Below are 18,976 nucleotides of genomic sequence, written 5' to 3' on the forward strand. Positions count from 1 at the left end.
CTTAAATATAAATACAATTAAACATGCAATCCTACAGCTGTGCACAGAGCACTACATACGACATGTTAAAACACATCATTAAACATTTTTAAACAGTCCACGCCTGGTGCCGTTAGTACACTTCATATATGGCGCCTAGCGCCAGTCCACAGATAAAAGCCCCCGCCGCCTCGTGTCCCACGTCACAGCTCCGGTCATTTCTCACACAGCCTGTAACATGGCAGCGAGCAGCTGATTGGATGATGCGTTATCAGACTGCAATCTATCACTCTCCAAGGATTGATAAATCTGAAGACATTTCTGGCCGGCTATAACCAGGTATTGGCACCGGCACTCTTCCCCACGTTACTGTGGTAGTTGTGGAACTGCAGAAGAAACGTTAGACGCTCTTATGTTTGCCAAAGAGAAATCTCCACATTGGTGCAGTCAGAACGGAGGATCCGCCGGGCACTGACAGAGCTGCAACACTTGTGTTTCTTTATAATGTATCGGCTTATTCAGATCTACACACCAGGAGGGTGATGTGGGCACTGTGGGTGTATAATGGGCACTGTGTGGGTATGGAGGGTGATGTGGGCACTGTGGGTGTATAATGGGCACTGTGTGGGTATGGAGGGTGATGTGGGCACTGTGGGTGTATAATGGGCACTGTGTGGGTATAGAGGGTGTTGTGGGCACTGTGGGTGTATAATGGACACTGTGTGGGTATGGAGGGTGATGTGGGCACTGTGGGTGTATAATGGGCACTGTGTGGGTATGGAGGGTGATGTGGGCACTGTGGGTGTATAATGAGCACTGTGTGGGTATGGAGGGTGATGTGGGCACTGTGGGTGTATAATGAGCACTGTGTGGGTATAGAGGGTGTTGTGGGCACTGTGGGTGTATAATGGACACTGTGTGGGTATGGAGGGTGTTGTGGGCACTGTGGGTGTATAATGGACACTGTGTGGGTATGGAGGGTGATGTGGGCACTGTGGGTGTATAATGAGCACTGTGTGGGTATGGAGGGTGTTGTGGGCACTGTGGGTGTATAATGAGCACTGTGTGGGTATGGAGGGTGATGTGGGCACTGTGGGTGTATAATGAGCACTGTGTGGGTATAGAGGGTGATGTGGGCACTGTGGGTGTATAATGGGCACTGTGTGGGTATGGAGGGTGATGTGGGCACTGTGGGTGTATAATGAGCACTGTGTGGGTATGGAGGGTGATGTGGGCACTGTGGGTGTATAATGAGCACTGTGTGGGTATAGAGGGTGATGTGGGCACTGTGGGTGTATAATGAGCACTGTGTGGGTATAGAGGGTGATGTGGGCACTGTGGGTGTATAATGGGCACTGTGTGGGTATGGAGGGTGATGTGGGCACTGTGGGTGTATAATGAGCACTGTGTGGGTATGGAGGGTGATGTGGGCACTGTGGGTGTATAATGAGCACTGTGTGGGTATGGAGGGTGATGTGGGCACTGTGGGTGTATAATGAGCACTGTGTGGGTATAGAGGGTGTTGTGGGCACTGTGGGTGTATAATGAGCACTGTGTGGGTATGGAGGGTGATGTGGGCACTGTGGGTGTATAATGGACACTGTGTGGGTATAGAGGGTGTTGTGGGCACTGTGGGTGTATAATGGACACTGTGTGGGTATGGAGGGTGATGTGGGCACTGTGGGTGAATAATGGACACTGTGTGGGTATGGAGGGTGATGTGGGCACTGTGGGTGTATAATGAGCACTGTGTGGGTATGGAGGGTGATGTGGGCACTGTGGGTGTATAATGAGCACTGTGTGGGTATAGAGGGTGATGTGGGCACTGTGGGTGTATAATGAGCACTGTGTGGGTATGGAGGGTGATGTGGGCACTGTGGGTGTATAATGGACACTGTGTGGGTATGGAGGGTGATGTGGGCACTGTGGGTGTATAATGAGCACTGTGTGGGTATGGAGGGTGATGTGGGCACTGTGGGTGTATAATGAGCGCTGTGTGGGTATGGAGGGTGATGTGGGCACTGTGGGTGTATAATGAGCACTGTGTGGGTATGGAGGGTGATGTGGGCACTGTGGGTGTATAATGAGCACTGTGTGGGTATGGAGGGTGATGTGGGCACTGTGGGTGTATAATGAGCACTGTGTGGGTATGGAGGGTGATGTGGGCACTGTGGGTGTATAATGAGCACTGTGTGGGTATGGAGGGTGATGTGGGCACTGTGGGTGTATAATGAGCACTGTGTGGGTATGAGGGTGATGTGGGCACTGTGGGTGTATAATGAGCACTGTGTGGGTATGGAGGGTGATGTGGGCACTGTGGGTGTATAATGAGCACTGTGTGGGTATGGAGGGTGATGTGGGCACTGTGGGTGTATAATGAGCACTGTGTGGGTATGAGGGTGATGTGGGCACTGTGGGTGTATAATGAGCACTGTGTGGGTATGGAGGGTGATGTGGGCACTGTGGGTGTATAATGGACACTGTGTGGGTATAGAGGGTGTTGTGGGCACTGTGGGTGTATAATGGGCACTGTGTGGGTATGGAGGGTGATGTGGGCACTGTGGGTGAATAATGGGCACTGTGTGGGTATGGAGGGTGATGTGGGCACTGTGGGTGTATAATGGACACTGTGTGGGTATAGAGGGTGATGTGGGCACTGTGGGTGTATAATGGGCACTGTGTGGGTATGGAGGGTGATGTGGGCACTGTGGGTGTATAATGGGCACTGTGTGGGTATGGAGGGTGATGTGGGCACTGTGGGTGTATAATGGGCACTGTGTGGGTATGGAGGGTGATGTGGGCACTGTGGGTGTATAATGGGCACTGTGTGGGTATGGAGGGTGATGTGGGCACTGTGGGTGTATAATGAGCACTGTGTGGGTATAGAGGGTGATGTGGGCACTGTGGGTGTATAATGAGCACTGTGTGGGTATGGAGGGTGATGTGGGCACTGTGGGTGTATAATGGGCACTGTGTGGGTATGGAGGGTGATGTGGGCACTGTGGGTGTATAATGGACACTGTGTGGGTATAGAGGGTGATGTGGGCACTGTGGGTGTATAATGGACACTGTGTGGGTATAGAGGGTGATGTGGGCACTGTGGGTGTATAATGAGCGCTGTGTGGGTATGGAGGGTGATGTGGGCACTGTGGGTGTATAATGAGCACTGTGTGGGTATGAGGGTGTTGTGGGCACTGTGGGTGTATAATGAGCACTGTGTGGGTATGGAGGGTGATGTGGGCACTGTGGGTGAATAATGGGCACTGTGTGGGTATAGAGGGTGATGTGGGCACTGTGGGTGTATAATGAGCACTGTGTGGGTACGGAGGGTGATGTGGGCACTGTGGGTGTATAATGAGCACTGTGTGGGTATGGAGGGTGATGTGGGCACTGTGGGTGTATAATGGACACTGTGTGGGTATGGAGGGTGATGTGGGCACTGTGGGTGAATAATGGGCACTGTGTGGGTATAGAGGGTGATGTGGGCACTGTGGGTGTATAATGAGCACTGTGTGGGTACGGAGGGTGATGTGGGCACTGTGGGTGAATAATGAGCACTGTGTGGGTATGGAGGGTGATGTGGGCACTGTGGGTGTATAATGAGCACTGTGTGGGTATAGAGGGTGATGTGGGCACTGTGGGTGTATAATGGACACTGTATGGGTATGGAGGGTGATGTGGGCACTGTGGGTGTATAATGGGCACTGTGTGGGTATGGAGGGTGATGTGGGCACTGTGGGTGTATAATGGGCACTGTGTGGGTATGGAGGGTGATGTGGGCACTGTGGGTGTATAATGAGCACTGTGTGGGTATGGAGGGTGATGTGGGCACTGTGGGTGTATAATGAGCACTGTGTGGGTATAGAGGGTGATGTGGGCACTGTGGGTGTATAATGAGCACTGTGTGGGTATGGAGGGTGATGTGGGCACTGTGTGTGTATAATGAGCACTGTGTGGGTATGGAGGGTGATGTGGGCACTGTGGGTGTATAATGAGCACTGTGTGGGTATGGAGGGTGATGTGGGCACTGTGGGTGTATAATGAGCACTGTGTGGGTATGGAGGGTGATGTGGGCACTGTGGGTGTATAATGGGCACTGTGGGTATGAGGGTGATGTGGGCACTGTGGGTGTATAATGGACACTGTGTGGGTATGGAGGGTGATGTGGGCACTGTGGGTGTATAATGAGCACTGTGTGGGTATGGAGGGTGTTATGGGCACTGTGGGTGTATAATGAGCACTGTGTGGGTATAGAGGGTGATGTGGGCACTGTGGGTGTATAATGGGCACTGTGTGGGTATGGAGGGTGATGTGGGCACTGTGGGTGTATAATGAGCACTGTGTGGGTATGGAGGGTGATGTGGGCACTGTGGGTGTATAATGGGCACTGTGTGGGTATAGAGGGTGATGTGGGCACTGTGGGTGTATAATGAGCACTGTGTGGGTATGGAGGGTGATGTGGGCACTGTGGGTGTATAATGAGCACTGTGTGGGTATAGAGGGTGATGTGGGCACTGTGGGTGTATAATGAGCACTGTGTGGGTATAGAGGGTGATGTGGGCACTGTGGGTGTATAATGGACACTGTGTGGGTATGGAGGGTGATGTGGGCACTGTGGGTGTATAATGAGCACTGTGTGGGTATGGAGGGTGATGTGGGCACTGTGGGTGAATAATGGGCACTGTGTGGGTACGGAGGGTGATGTGGGCACTGTGGGTGTATAATGAGCACTGTGTGGGTACGGAGGGTGATGTGGGCACTGTGGGTGTATAATGGACACTGTGTGGGTATGGAGGGTGATGTGGGCACTGTGGGTGTATAATGGGCACTGTGTGGGTATGGAGGGTGATGTGGGCACTGTGGGTGTATAATGGGCACTGTGTGGGTATGGAGGGTGATGTGGGCACTGTGGGTGTATAATGAGCACTGTGTGGGTATGGAGGGTGATGTGGGCACTGTGGGTGTATAATGAGCACTGTGTGGGTATAGAGGGTGATGTGGGCACTGTGGGTGTATAATGAGCACTGTGTGGGTATGGAGGGTGATGTGGGCACTGTGGGTGTATAATGGACACTGTGTGGGTATAGAGGGTGTTGTGGGCACTGTGGGTGTATAATGAGCATTGTGTGGGTATGGAGGGTGATGTGGGCACTGTGGGTGAATAATGGGCACTGTGTGGGTATGGAGGGTGATGTGGGCACTGTGGGTGTATAATGAGCACTGTGTGGGTATGGAGGGTGATGTGGGCACTGTGTGTGTATAATGAGCACTGTGTGGGTATGGAGGGTGATGTGGGCACTGTGTGTGTATAATGAGCACTGTGTGGGTATGGAGGGTGATGTGGGCACTGTGGGTGTATAATGGACACTGTGTGGGTATGGAGGGTGATGTGGGCACTGTGGGTGTATAATGAGCACTGTGTGGGTATGGAGGGTGATGTGGGCACTGTGGGTGTATAATGAGCACTGTGTGGGTATGGAGGGTGATGTGGGCACTGTGGGTGTATAATGGACACTGTGTGGGTATGGAGGGTGATGTGGGCACTGTGGGTGTATAATGAGCACTGTGTGGGTATGGAGGGTGATGTGGGCACTGTGGGTGTATAATGAGCACTGTGTGGGTATGAGGGTGTTCTGGGCACTGTGGGTGTATAATGAGCACTGTGTGGGTATGGAGGGTGATGTGGGCACTGTGGGTGTATAATGGGCACTGTGTGGGTATGGAGGGTGATGTGGGCACTGTGGGTGAATAATGGACACTGTGTGGGTATGAGGGTGTTCTGGGCACTGTGGGTGTATAATGAGCACTGTGTGGGTATGGAGGGTGATGTGGGCACTGTGGGTGTATAATGGACACTGTGTGGGTATGGAGGGTGATGTGGGCACTGTGGGTGTATAATGAGCACTGTGTGGGTATGAGGGTGATGTGGGCACTGTGGGTGTATAATGGACACTGTGTGGGTATGAGGGTGATGTGGGCACTGTGGGTGTATAATGAGCACTGTGTGGGTATGAGGGTGATGTGGGCACTGTGGGTGTATAATGAGCACTGTGTGGGTATGAGGGTGATGTGGGCACTGTGGGTGTATAATGGACACTGTGTGGGTATGAGGGTGATGTGGGCACTGTGGGTGTATAATGGGCACTGTGTGGGTATGGAGGGTGATGTGGGCACTGTGGGTGTATAATGAGCACTGTGTGGGTATGGAGGGTGATGTGGGCACTGTGGGTGTATAATGGACACTGTGTGGGTATAGAGGGTGTTGTGGGCACTGTGGGTGTATAATGAGCACTGTGTGGGTATAGAGGGTGATGTGGGCACTGTGGGTGTATAATGGACACTGTGTGGGTATAGAGGGTGATGTGGGCACTGTGGGTGTATAATGGGCACTGTGTGGGTATGGAGGGTGATGTGGGCACTGTGGGTGTATAATGAGCACTGTGTGGGTACGGAGGGTGATGTGGGCACTGTGGGTGTATAATGGACACTGTGTGGGTATGGAGGGTGATGTGGGCACTGTGGGTGTATAATGAGCACTGTGTGGGTATGGAGGGTGATGTGGGCACTGTGGGTGTATAATGAGCACTGTGTGGGTATGGAGGGTGATGTGGGCACTGTGGGTGTATAATGAGCACTGTGTGGGTATGAGGGTGATGTGGGCACTGTGGGTGTATAATGGGCACTGTGTGGGTATGGAGGGTGATGTGGGCACTGTGGGTGTATAATGAGCACTGTGTGGGTATGGAGGGTGATGTGGGCACTGTGGGTGTATAATGAGCACTGTGTGGGTATGGAGGGTGATGTGGGCACTGTGGGTGTATAATGGGCGCTGTGTGGGTATGGAGGGTGATGTGGGCACTGTGGGTGTATAAAGAGCACTGTGTGGGTATAGAGGGTGATGTGGGCACTGTGGGTGTATAATGGGCACTGTGTGGGTATGGAGGGTGATGTGGGCACTGTGGGTGTATAATGAGCACTGTGTGGGTATGGAGGGTGATGTGGGCACTGTGGGTGTATAATGAGCACTGTGTGGGTATGAGGGTGATGTGGGCACTGTGGGTGTATAATGAGCACTGTGTGGGTATGGAGGGTGATGTGGGCACTGTGGGTGTATAATGAGCACTGTGTGGGTATGGAGGGTGATGTGGGCACTGTGGGTGTATAATGAGCACTGTGTGGGTATGAGGGTGATGTGGGCACTGTGGGTGTATAATGGACACTGTGTGGGTATGGAGGGTGATGTGGGCACTGTGTGTGTATAATGAGCACTGTGTGGGTATGGAGGGTGATGTGGGCACTGTGGGTGTATAATGAGCACTGTGTGGGTATGGAGGGTGATGTGGGCACTGTGGGTGAATAATGGGCACTGTGTGGGTATGGAGGGTGATGTGGGCACTGTGGGTGTATAATGGACACTGTATGGGTATGGAGGGTGATGTGGGCACTGTGGGTGTATAATGAGCACTGTGTGGGTATGGAGGGTGATGTGGGCACTGTGGGTGTATAATGGACACTGTGTGGGTATGGAGGGTGATGTGGGCACTGTGGGTGTATAATGAGCACTGTGTGGGTATGGAGGGTGATGTGGGCACTGTGGGTGTATAATGAGCACTGTGTGGGTATGGAGGGTGATGTGGGCACTGTGGGTGTATAATGGACACTGTGTGGGTATAGAGGGTGTTGTGGGCACTGTGGGTGTATAATGGACACTGTGTGGGTATGGAGGGTGATGTGGGCACTGTGGGTGTATAATGAGCACTGTGTGGGTATGGAGGGTGATGTGGGCACTGTGGGTGTATAATGGGCACTGTGTGGGTATGGAGGGTGATGTGGGCACTGTGGGTGTATAATGGACACTGTATGGGTATGGAGGGTGATGTGGGCACTGTGGGTGTATAATGAGCACTGTGTGGGTATGGAGGGTGATGTGGGCACTGTGGGTGTATAATGAGCACTGTGTGGGTATGGAGGGTGATGTGGGCACTGTGGGTGTATAATGAGCACTGTGTGGGTATGGAGGGTGATGTGGGCACTGTGGGTGTATAATGAGCACTGTGTGGGTATGGAGGGTGATGTGGGCACTGTGGGTGTATAATGAGCACTGTGTGGGTATGGAGGGTGATGTGGGCACTGTGGGTGTATAATGAGCACTGTGTGGGTATGGAGGGTGATGTGGGCACTGTGGGTGTATAATGAGCACTGTGTGGGTATGGAGGGTGATGTGGGCACTGTGGGTGTATAATGAGCACTGTGTGGGTATGGAGGGTGATGTGGGCACTGTGTGTGTATAATGGGCACTGTGTGGGTATGGAGGGTGATGTGGGCACTGTGGGTGTATAATGAGCACTGTGTGGGTATAGAGGGTGATGTGGGCACTGTGGGTGTATAATGAGCACTGTGTGGGTATGGAGGGTGATGTGGGCACTGTGGGTGTATAATGAGCACTGTGTGGGTATGGAGGGTGATGTGGGCACTGTGGGTGTATAATGAGCACTGTGTGGGTATGGAGGGTGATGTGGGCACTGTGGGTGTATAATGAGCACTGTGTGGGTATGGAGGGTGATGTGGGCACTGTGGGTGTATAATGAGCACTGTGTGGGTATGGAGGGTGATGTGGGCACTGTGTGGGTATGGAGGGTGATGTGGGCACTGTGGGTGTATAATGGACACTGTGTGGGTATGGAGGGTGATGTGGGCACTGTGGGTGTATAATGAGCGCTGTGTGGGTATGGAGGGTGATGTGGGCACTGTGGGTGTATAATGGGCACTGTGTGGGTATGGAGGGTGATGTGGGCACTGTGGGTGTATAATGGACACTGTGTGGGTATGAGGGTGATGTGGGCACTGTGGGTGTATAATGGACACTGTGTGGGTATGGAGGGTGATGTGGGCACTGTGGGTGTATAATGGACACTGTGTGGGTATGGAGGGTGATGTGGGCACTGTGGGTGTATAATGAGCACTGTGTGGGTATGGAGGGTGATGTGGGCACTGTGGGTGTACAGTGGACACTGTGTGGGTATGGAGGGTGATGTGGGCACTGTGGGTGTATAATGAGCACTGTGTGGGTATGAGGGTGATGTGGGCACTGTGGGTGTATAATGAGCACTGTGTGGGTATGGAGGGTGATGTGGGCACTGTGGGTGTATAATGAGCACTGTGTGGGTATGAGGGTGATGTGGGCACTGTGGGTGTATAATGAGCACTGTGTGGGTATGGAGGGTGATGTGGGCACTGTGGGTGTATAATGAGCACTGTGTGGGTATGAGGGTGATGTGGGCACTGTGGGTGTATAATGAGCACTGTGTGGGTATGGAGGGTGATGTGGGCACTGTGGGTGTATAATGGACACTGTGTGGGTATGAGGGTGATGTGGGCACTGTGGGTGTATAAAGAGCACTGTGTGGGTATGGAGGGTGATGTGGGCACTGTGGGTGTATAATGAGCACTGTGTGGGTATAGAGGGTGATGTGGGCACTGTGGGTGTATAATGAGCACTGTGTGGGTATAGAGGGTGATGTGGGCACTGTGGGTGTATAATGAGCACTGTGTGGGTATGGAGGGTGATGTGGGCACTGTGGGTGTATAATGAGCGCTGTGTGGGTATGGAGGGTGATGTGGGCACTGTGGGTGTATAATGAGCACTGTGTGGGTATGGAGGGTGATGTGGGCACTGTGGGTGTATAATGGACACTGTGTGGGTATGGAGGGTGATGCGGGCACTGTGGGTGTATAATGAGCATTGTGTGGGTATGGAGGGTGATGTGGGCACTGTGGGTGTATAATGAGCACTGTGTGGGTATAGAGGGTGATGTGGGCACTGTGGGTGTATAATGAGCACTGTGTGGGTATGGAGGGTGATGTGGGCACTGTGGGTGTATAATGGACACTGTGTGGGTATGGAGGGTGATGTGGGCACTGTGGGTGTATAATGGACACTGTGTGGGTATAGAGGGTGATGTGGGCACTGTGGGTGTATAATGAGCACTGTGTGGGTATGGAGGGTGATGTGGGCACTGTGGGTGTATAATGGACACTGTGTGGGTATGGAGGGTGATGTGGGCACTGTGGGTGTATAATGAGCACTGTGTGGGTATGGAGGGTGATGTGGGCACTGTGGGTGAATAATGGGCACTGTGTGGGTATAGAGGGTGATGTGGGCACTGTGGGTGTATAATGAGCGCTGTGTGGGTATGGAGGGTGATGTGGGCACTGTGGGTGTATAATGAGCACTGTGTGGGTATGGAGGGTGATGTGGGCACTGTGGGTGTATAATGAGCACTGTGTGGGTATGGAGGGTGATGTGGGCACTGTGGGTGAATAATGGGCACTGTGTGGGTATGGAGGGTGATGTGGGCACTGTGGGTGTATAATGAGCATTGTGTGGGTATGGAGGGTGATGTGGGCACTGTGGGTGTATAATGGGCACTGTGTGGGTATGGAGGGTGATGTGGGCACTGTGGGTGTATAATGAGCATTGTGTGGGTATGGAGGGTGATGTGGGCACTGTGGGTGTATAATGGGCACTGTGTGGGTATGGAGGGTGATGTGGGCACTGTGGGTGTATAATGGACACTGTGTGGGTATGGAGGGTGATGTGGGCACTGTGGGTGTATAATGGACACTGTGTGGGTATGGAGGGTGATGTGGGCACTGTGGGTGTATAATGAGCACTGTGTGGGTATGGAGGGTGATGTGGGCACTGTGGGTGTATAATGAGCACTGTGTGGGTATGGAGGGTGATGTGGGCACTGTGGGTGTATAATGAGCACTGTGTGGGTATGGAGGGTGATGTGGGCACTGTGGGTGTATAATGAGCACTGTGTGGGTATGAGGGTGATGTGGGCACTGTGGGTGTATAATGAGCACTGTGTGGGTATAGAGGGTGTTGTGGGCACTGTGGGTGTATAATGGACACTGTATGGGTATGGAGGGTGATGTGGGCACTGTGGGTGTATAATGAGCACTGTGTGGGTATGGAGGGTGATGCGGGCACTGTGGGTGTATAATGAGCACTGTGTGGGTATGGAGGGTGATGTGGGCACTGTGGGTGTATAATGAGCACTGTGTGGGTATGGAGGGTGATGTGGGCACTGTGGGTGTATAATGAGCACTGTGTGGGTATGGAGGGTGATGTGGGCACTGTGGGTGTATAATGAGCACTGTGTGGGTATGGAGGGTGATGTGGGCACTGTGGGTGTATAATGAGCACTGTGTGGGTATGGAGGGTGATGTGGGCACTGTGGGTGTATAATGAGCACTGTGTGGGTATGGAGGGTGATGTGGGCACTGTGGGTGTATAATGAGCACTGTGTGGGTATGGAGGGTGATGTGGGCACTGTGGGTGTATAATGGGCACTGTGTGGGTATGGAGGGTGATGTGGGCACTGTGGGTGTATAATGAGCACTGTGTGGGTATGAGGGTGATGTGGGCACTGTGGGTGTATAATGAGCACTGTGTGGGTATGGAGGGTGATGTGGGCACTGTGGGTGTATAATGAGCACTGTGTGGGTATAGAGGGTGTTGTGGGCACTGTGGGTGTATAATGAGCACTGTGTGGGTATGGAGGGTGATGTGGGCACTGTGGGTGTATAATGAGCACTGTGTGGGTATAGAGGGTGTTGTGGGCACTGTGGGTGTATAATGGACACTGTGTGGGTATGGAGGGTGATGTGGGCACTGTGGGTGTATAATGGGCACTGTGTGGGTATGGAGGGTGATGTGGGCACTGTGAGTGTATAATGAGCACTGTGTGGGTATGGAGGGTGTTGTGGGCACTGTGGGTGTATAATGAGCACTGTGTGGGTATGGAGGGTGATGTGGGCACTGTGGGTGTATAATGAGCACTGTGTGGGTATGGAGGGTGATGTGGGCACTGTGGGTGTATAATGAGCACTGTGTGGGTATGGAGGGTGATGTGGGCACTGTGGGTGTATAATGAGCACTGTGTGGGTATGGAGGGTGATGTGGGCACTGTGGGTGTATAATGAGCACTGTGTGGGTATGGAGGGTGATGTGGGCACTGTGGGTGTATAATGGACACTGTGTGGGTATGGAGGGTGATGTGGGCACTGTGGGTGTATAATGAGCACTGTGTGGGTATGGAGGGTGATGTGGGCACTGTGGGTGTATAATGAGCACTGTGTGGGTATGGAGGGTGATGTGGGCACTGTGGGTGTATAATGAGCACTGTGTGGGTATGGAGGGTGATGTGGGCACTGTGGGTGTATAATGAGCACTGTGTGGGTATGGAGGGTGATGTGGGCACTGTGGGTGTATAATGAGCACTGTGTGGGTATAGAGGGTGATGTGGGCACTGTGGGTGTATAATGGGCACTGTGTGGGTATGGAGGGTGATGTGGGCACTGTGGGTGTATAATGAGCACTGTGTGGGTATGGAGGGTGATGTGGGCACTGTGGGTGTATAATGAGCACTGTGTGGGTATGGAGGGTGATGTGGGCACTGTGGGTGTATAATGGACACTGTGTGGGTATAGAGGGTGATGTGGGCACTGTGGGTGTATAATGGGACACTGTGTGGGTATAGAGGGTGATGTGGGCACTGTGGGTGTATAATGGAGCACTGTGTGGGTATGGAGGGTGATGTGGGCACTGTGGGTGTATAATGAGCACTGTGTGGGCATGGAGGGTGATGTGGGCACTGTGGGTGTATAATGGGACACTGTGTGGGTATAGAGGGTGATGTGGGCACTGTGGGTGTATAATGAGCACTGTGTGGGTATGGAGGGTGATGTGGGCACTGTGGGTGTATAATGAGCACTGTGTGGGTATGGAGGGTGATGTGGGCACTGTGGGTGTATAATGGGCACTGTGTGGGTATGGAGGGTGATGTGGGCACTGTGGGTGTATAATGGACACTGTGTGGGTATGGAGGGTGATGTGGGCACTGTGGGTGTATAATGAGCGGCTGTGTGGGTATAGAGGGTGATGTGGGCACTGTGGGTGTATAATGAGCACTGTGTGGGTATGGAGGGTGATGTGGGCACTGTGGGTGTATAATGGACACTGTGTGGGTATGGAGGGTGATGTGGGCACTGTGGGTGTATAATGAGCACTGTGTGGGTATGGAGGGTGATGTGGGCACTGTGGGTGTATAATGAGCACTGTGTGGGTATGGAGGGTGATGTGGGCACTGTGGGTGTATAATGAGCACTGTGTGGGTATGGAGGGTGATGTGGGCACTGTGGGTGAATAATGAGCACTGTGTGGGTATAGAGGGTGATGTGGGCACTGTGGGTGTATAATGAGCACTGTGTGGGTATGGAGGGTGATGTGGGCACTGTGGGTGTATAATGGACACTGTGTGGGTATGGAGGGTGATGTGGGCACTGTGGGTGTATAATGAGCACTGTGTGGGTATGGAGGGTGATGTGGGCACTGTGGGTGTATAATGGACACTGTGTGGGTATGGAGGGTGATGTGGGCACTGTGGGTGTATAATGAGCACTGTGTGGGTATGGAGGGTGATGTGGGCACTGTGGGTGTATAATGAGCACTGTGTGGGTATGGAGGGTGATGTGGGCACTGTGGGTGTATAATGAGCGCTGTGTGGGTATGGAGGGTGATGTGGGCACTGTGGGTGTATAATGAGCGCTGTGTGGGTATGGAGGGTGATGTGGGCACTGTGTGGGTATGAGGGTGATGTGGGCACTGTGGGTGTATAATGAGCGCTGTGTGGGTATGGAGGGTGATGTGGGCACTGTGGGTGTATAATGGACACTGTGTGGGTATAGAGGGTGATGTGGGCACTGTGGGTGTATAATGGGCACTGTGTGGGTATGGAGGGTGATGTGGGCACTGTGGGTGTATAATGGACACTGTGTGGGTATAGAGGGTGATGTGGGCACTGTGGGTGTATAATGAGCACTGTGTGGGTATGGAGGGTGATGTGGGCACTGTGGGTGTATAATGGACACTGTGTGGGTATGGAGGGTGATGTGGGCACTGTGGGTGTATAATGGACACTGTGTGGGTATGGAGGGTGATGTGGGCACTGTGGGTGTATAATGAGCACTGTGTGGGTATGGAGGGTGATGTGGGCACTGTGGGTGTATAATGGACACTGTGTGGGTATGGAGGGTGATGTGGGCACTGTGGGTGTATAATGAGCACTGTGTGGGTATGGAGGGTGATGTGGGCACTGTGGGTGTATAATGGACACTGTGTGGGTATGGAGGGTGATGTGGGCACTGTGGGTGTATAATGAGCACTGTGTGGGTATGAGGGTGATGTGGGCACTGTGGGTGTATAATGGGCACTGTGTGGGTATGGAGGGTGATGTGGGCACTGTGGGTGTATAATGAGCACTGTGTGGGTATGGAGGGTGATGTGGGCACTGTGGGTGTATAATGGACACTGTGTGGGTATGGAGGGTGATGTGGGCACTGTGGGTGTATAATGAGCACTGTGTGGGTATGGAGGGTGATGTGGGCACTGTGGGTGTATAATGGGCACTGTGTGGGTATGGAGGGTGATGTGGGCACTGTGGGTGTATAATGAGCACTGTGTGGGTATGGAGGGTGATGTGGGCACTGTGGGTGTATAATGAGCACTGTGTGGGTATGGAGGGTGATGTGGGCACTGTGGGTGTATAATGGACACTGTGTGGGTATGGAGGGTGATGTGGGCACTGTGGGTGTATAATGAGCACTGTGTGGGTATGGAGGGTGATGTGGGCACTGTGGGTGTATAATGGACACTGTGTGGGTATAGAGGGTGTTGTGGGCACTGTGGGTGTATAATGAGCACTGTGTGGGTATGGAGGGTGATGTGGGCACTGTGGGTGTATAATGAGCGCTGTGTGGGTATGGAGGGTGATGTGGGCACTGTGGGTGTATAAAGAGCACTGTGTGGGTATGAGGGTGATGTGGGCACTGTGGGTGTATAATGAGCACTGTGTGGGTATGGAGGGTGATGTGGGCACTGTGGGTGTATAATGGACACTGTGTGGGTATGGAGGGTGATGTGGGCACTGTGGGTGTATAATGAGCACTGTGTGGGTATGGAGGGTGTTGTGGGCACTGTGGGTGTATAATGGACACTGTGTGGGTATGGAGGGTGATGTGGGCACTGTGGGTGTATAATGGGCACTGTGTGGGTATGGAGGGTGATGTGGGCACTGTGGGTGTATAATGAGCACTGTGTGGGTATGGAGGGTGATGTGGGCACTGTGGGTGTATAATGGACACTGTGTGGGTATGGAGGGTGATGTGGGCACTGTGGGTGTATAATGAGCACTGTGTGGGTATGGAGGGTGATGTGGGCACTGTGGGTGTATAATGAGCGCTGTGTGGGTATGGAGGGTGATGTGGGCACTGTGGGTGTATAATGAGCACTGTGTGGGTATGGAGGGTGATGTGGGCACTGTGGGTGTATAATGAGCGCTGTGTGGGTATGGAGGGTGATGTGGGCACTGTGGGTGTATAATGGACACTGTGTGGGTATGGAGGGTGATGTGGGCACTGTGGGTGTATAATGGACACTGTGTGGGTATGGAGGGTGATGTGGGCACTGTGGGTGTATAATGGACACTGTGTGGGTATGGAGGGTGATGTGGGCACTGTGGGTGTATAATGGACACTGTGTGGGTATGGAGGGTGATGTGGGCACTGTGGGTGTATAATGGGCACTGTGTGGGTATGGAGGGTGATGTGGGCACTGTGGGTGTATAATGAGCACTGTGTGGGTATGGAGGGTGATGTGGGCACTGTGGGTGTACAGTGGGCACTGTGTGGGTATGAGGGTGATGTGGGCACTGTGGGTGTATAATGGACACTGTGTGGGTATGGAGGGTGATGTGGGCACTGTGGGTGTATAATGGACACTGTGTGGGTATGGAGGGTGATGTGGGCACTGTGGGTGTATAATGGACACTGTGTGGGTATGGAGGGTGATGTGGGCACTGTGGGTGTATAATGGACACTGTGTGGGTATGGAGGGTGATGTGGGCACTGTGGGTGTATAATGGGCACTGTGTGGGTATGGAGGGTGATGTGGGCACTGTGGGTGTATAATGAGCACTGTGTGGGTATGGAGGGTGATGTGGGCACTGTGGGTGTACAGTGGGCACTGTGTGGGTATGAGGGTGATGTGGGCACTGTGGGTGTATAATGAGCGCTGTGTGGGTATGGAGGGTGATGTGGGCACTGTGGGTGTATAATGAGCACTGTGTGGGTATGGAGGGTGATGTGGGCACTGTGGGTGTATAATGAGCACTGTGTGGGTATGAGGGTGTTGTGGGCACTGTGGGTGTATAATGAGCACTGTGTGGGTATGGAGGGTGATGTGGGCACTGTGGGTGTATAATGAGCACTGTGTGGGTATGAGGGTGTTGTGGGCACTGTGGGTGTATAATGAGCACTGTGTGGGTATAGAGGGTGATGTGGGCACTGTGGGTGTATAATGGACACTGTGTGGGTATAGAGGGTGATGTGGGCACTGTGGGTGTATAATGAGCACTGTGTGGGTATGGAGGGTGATGTGGGCACTGTGGGTGTATAATGGGCACTGTGTGGGTATGGAGGGTGATGTGGGCACTGTGGGTGTATAATGGACACTGTGTGGGTATGGAGGGTGATGTGGGCACTGTGGGTGTATAATGAGCACTGTGTGGGTATGAGGGTGTTGTGGGCACTGTGGGTGTATAATGAGCACTGTGTGGGTATGGAGGGTGATGTGGGCACTGTGGGTGTACAGTGGGCACTGTGTGGGTATGAGGGTGATGTGGGCACTGTGGGTGTATAATGAGCGCTGTGTGGGTATGGAGGGTGATGTGGGCACTGTGGGTGTATAATGAGCACTGTGTGGGTATGGAGGGTGATGTGGGCACTGTGGGTGTATAATGAGCACTGTGTGGGTATGAGGGTGTTGTGGGCACTGTGGGTGTATAATGAGCACTGTGTGGGTATGGAGGGTGATGTGGGCACTGTGGGTGTATAATGAGCACTGTGTGGGTATGGAGGGTGATGTGGGCACTGTGGGTGTATAATGAGCACTGTGTGGGTATGAGGGTGTTGTGGGCACTGTGGGTGTATAATGGACACTGTGTGGGTATGGAGGGTGATGTGGGCACTGTGGGTGTATAATGAGCACTGTGTGGGTATGGAGGGTGATGTGGGCACTGTGGGTGTATAATGAGCACTGTGTGGGTATGAGGGTGTTGTGGGCACTGTGGGTGTATAATGGACACTGTGTGGGTATAGAGGGTGTTGTGGGCACTGTGGGTGTATAATGAGCACTGTGTGGGTATAGAGGGTGATGTGGGCACTGTGGGTGTATAATGGACACTGTGTGGGTATGGAGGGTGATGTGGGCACTGTGGGTGTATAATGAGCACTGTGTGGGTATAGAGGGTGATGTGGGCACTGTGGGTGTATAATGGACACTGTGTGGGTATGGAGGGTGATGTGGGCACTGTGGGTGTATAATGAGCGCTGTGTGGGTATGGAGGGTGATGTGGGCACTGTGGGTGTATAATGAGCACTGTGTGGGTATGGAGGGTGATGTGGGCACTGTGGGTGTATAATGAGCACTGTGTGGGTATGGAGGGTGATGTGGGCACTGTGGGTGTATAATGGACACTGTGTGGGTATAGAGGGTGATGTGGGCACTGTGGGTGTATAATGAGCACTGTGTGGGTATAGAGGGTGATGTGGGCACTGTGGGTGTATAATGAGCACTGTGTGGGTATGGAGGGTGATGTGGGCACTGTGGGTGTATAATGAGCACTGTGTGGGTATGGAGGGTGATGTGGGCACTGTGGGTGTATAATGGACACTGTGTGGGTATGGAGGGTGATGTGGGCACTGTGGGTGTATAATGAGCACTGTGTGGGTATGGAGGGTGATGTGGGCACTGTGGGTGTATAATGGACACTGTGTGGGTATGGAGGGTGTTATGGGCACTGTGGGTGTATAATAAGCACTGTGTGGGTATGGAGGGTGATGTGGGCACTGTGGGTGTATAATGAGCACTGTGTGGGTATAGAGGGTGTTGTGGGCACTGTGGGTGTATAATGAGCACTGTGTGGGTATGGAGGGTGATGTGGGCACTGTGGGTGTATAATGGACACTGTGTGGGTATAGAGGGTGTTGTGGGCACTGTGGGTGTATAATGGACACTGTGTGGGTATGGAGGGTGATGTGGGCACTGTGGGTGTATAATGAGCACTGTGTGGGTATGGAGGGTGATGTGGGCACTGTGGGTGTATAATGAGCACTGTGTGGGTATGGAGGGTGATGTGGGCACTGTGGGTGAATAATGAGCACTGTGTGGGTATAGAGGGTGATGTGGGCACTGTGGGTGTATAATGAGCACTGTGTGGGTATGGAGGGTGATGTGGGCACTGTGGGTGTATAATGGACACTGTGTGGGTATGGAGGGTGATGTGGGCACTGTGGGTGTATAATGAGCACTGTGTGGGTATGGAGGGTGATGTGGGCACTGTGGGTGTATAATGGACACTGTGTGGGTATGGAGGGTGATGTGGGCACTGTGGGTGTATAATGAGCACTGTGTGGGTATGGAGGGTGATGTGGGCACTGTGGGTGTATAATGAGCACTGTGTGGGTATGAGGATGATGTGGACACTGTGTGGGTATGGAGGGTGTTATGGGCACTGTGGGTGTATAATAAGCACTGTGTGGGTATGGAGGGTGATGTGGGCACTGTGGGTGTACAGTGGGCACTGTGTGGGTATGAGGATGATGTGGACACTGTGTGGGTATGGAGGGTGTTATGGGCACTGTGGGTGTATAATGGGCACTGTGTGGGTATGGAGGGTGTTATGGGCACTGTGGGTGTATAATAAGCACTGTGTGGGTATGGAGGGTGATGTGGGCACTGTGGGTGTATAATGAGCACTGTGTGGGTATGGAGGGTGTTATGGGCACTGTGGGTGTATAATGGGCACTGTGTGGGTATGGAGGGTGTTATGGGCACTGTGGGTGTATAATAAGCACTGTGTGGGTATGGAGG

General features: G+C 52.9%; 1 protein-coding gene across 1 annotated transcript in view; it reads right to left on the reverse strand.

The window, feature by feature from the left end:
- TBC1D10B (TBC1 domain family member 10B) overlaps positions 1-18,976 on the reverse strand; it is a 95,127-nt gene that overhangs the window by 61,865 nt on the left and 14,286 nt on the right. The window lies entirely within an intron of this gene.

This window comes from Pseudophryne corroboree, chromosome 7, assembly GCF_028390025.1.
Source record: "Pseudophryne corroboree isolate aPseCor3 chromosome 7, aPseCor3.hap2, whole genome shotgun sequence".
In the NCBI taxonomy this organism is placed as follows: Eukaryota; Metazoa; Chordata; class Amphibia; order Anura; family Myobatrachidae; genus Pseudophryne; species Pseudophryne corroboree.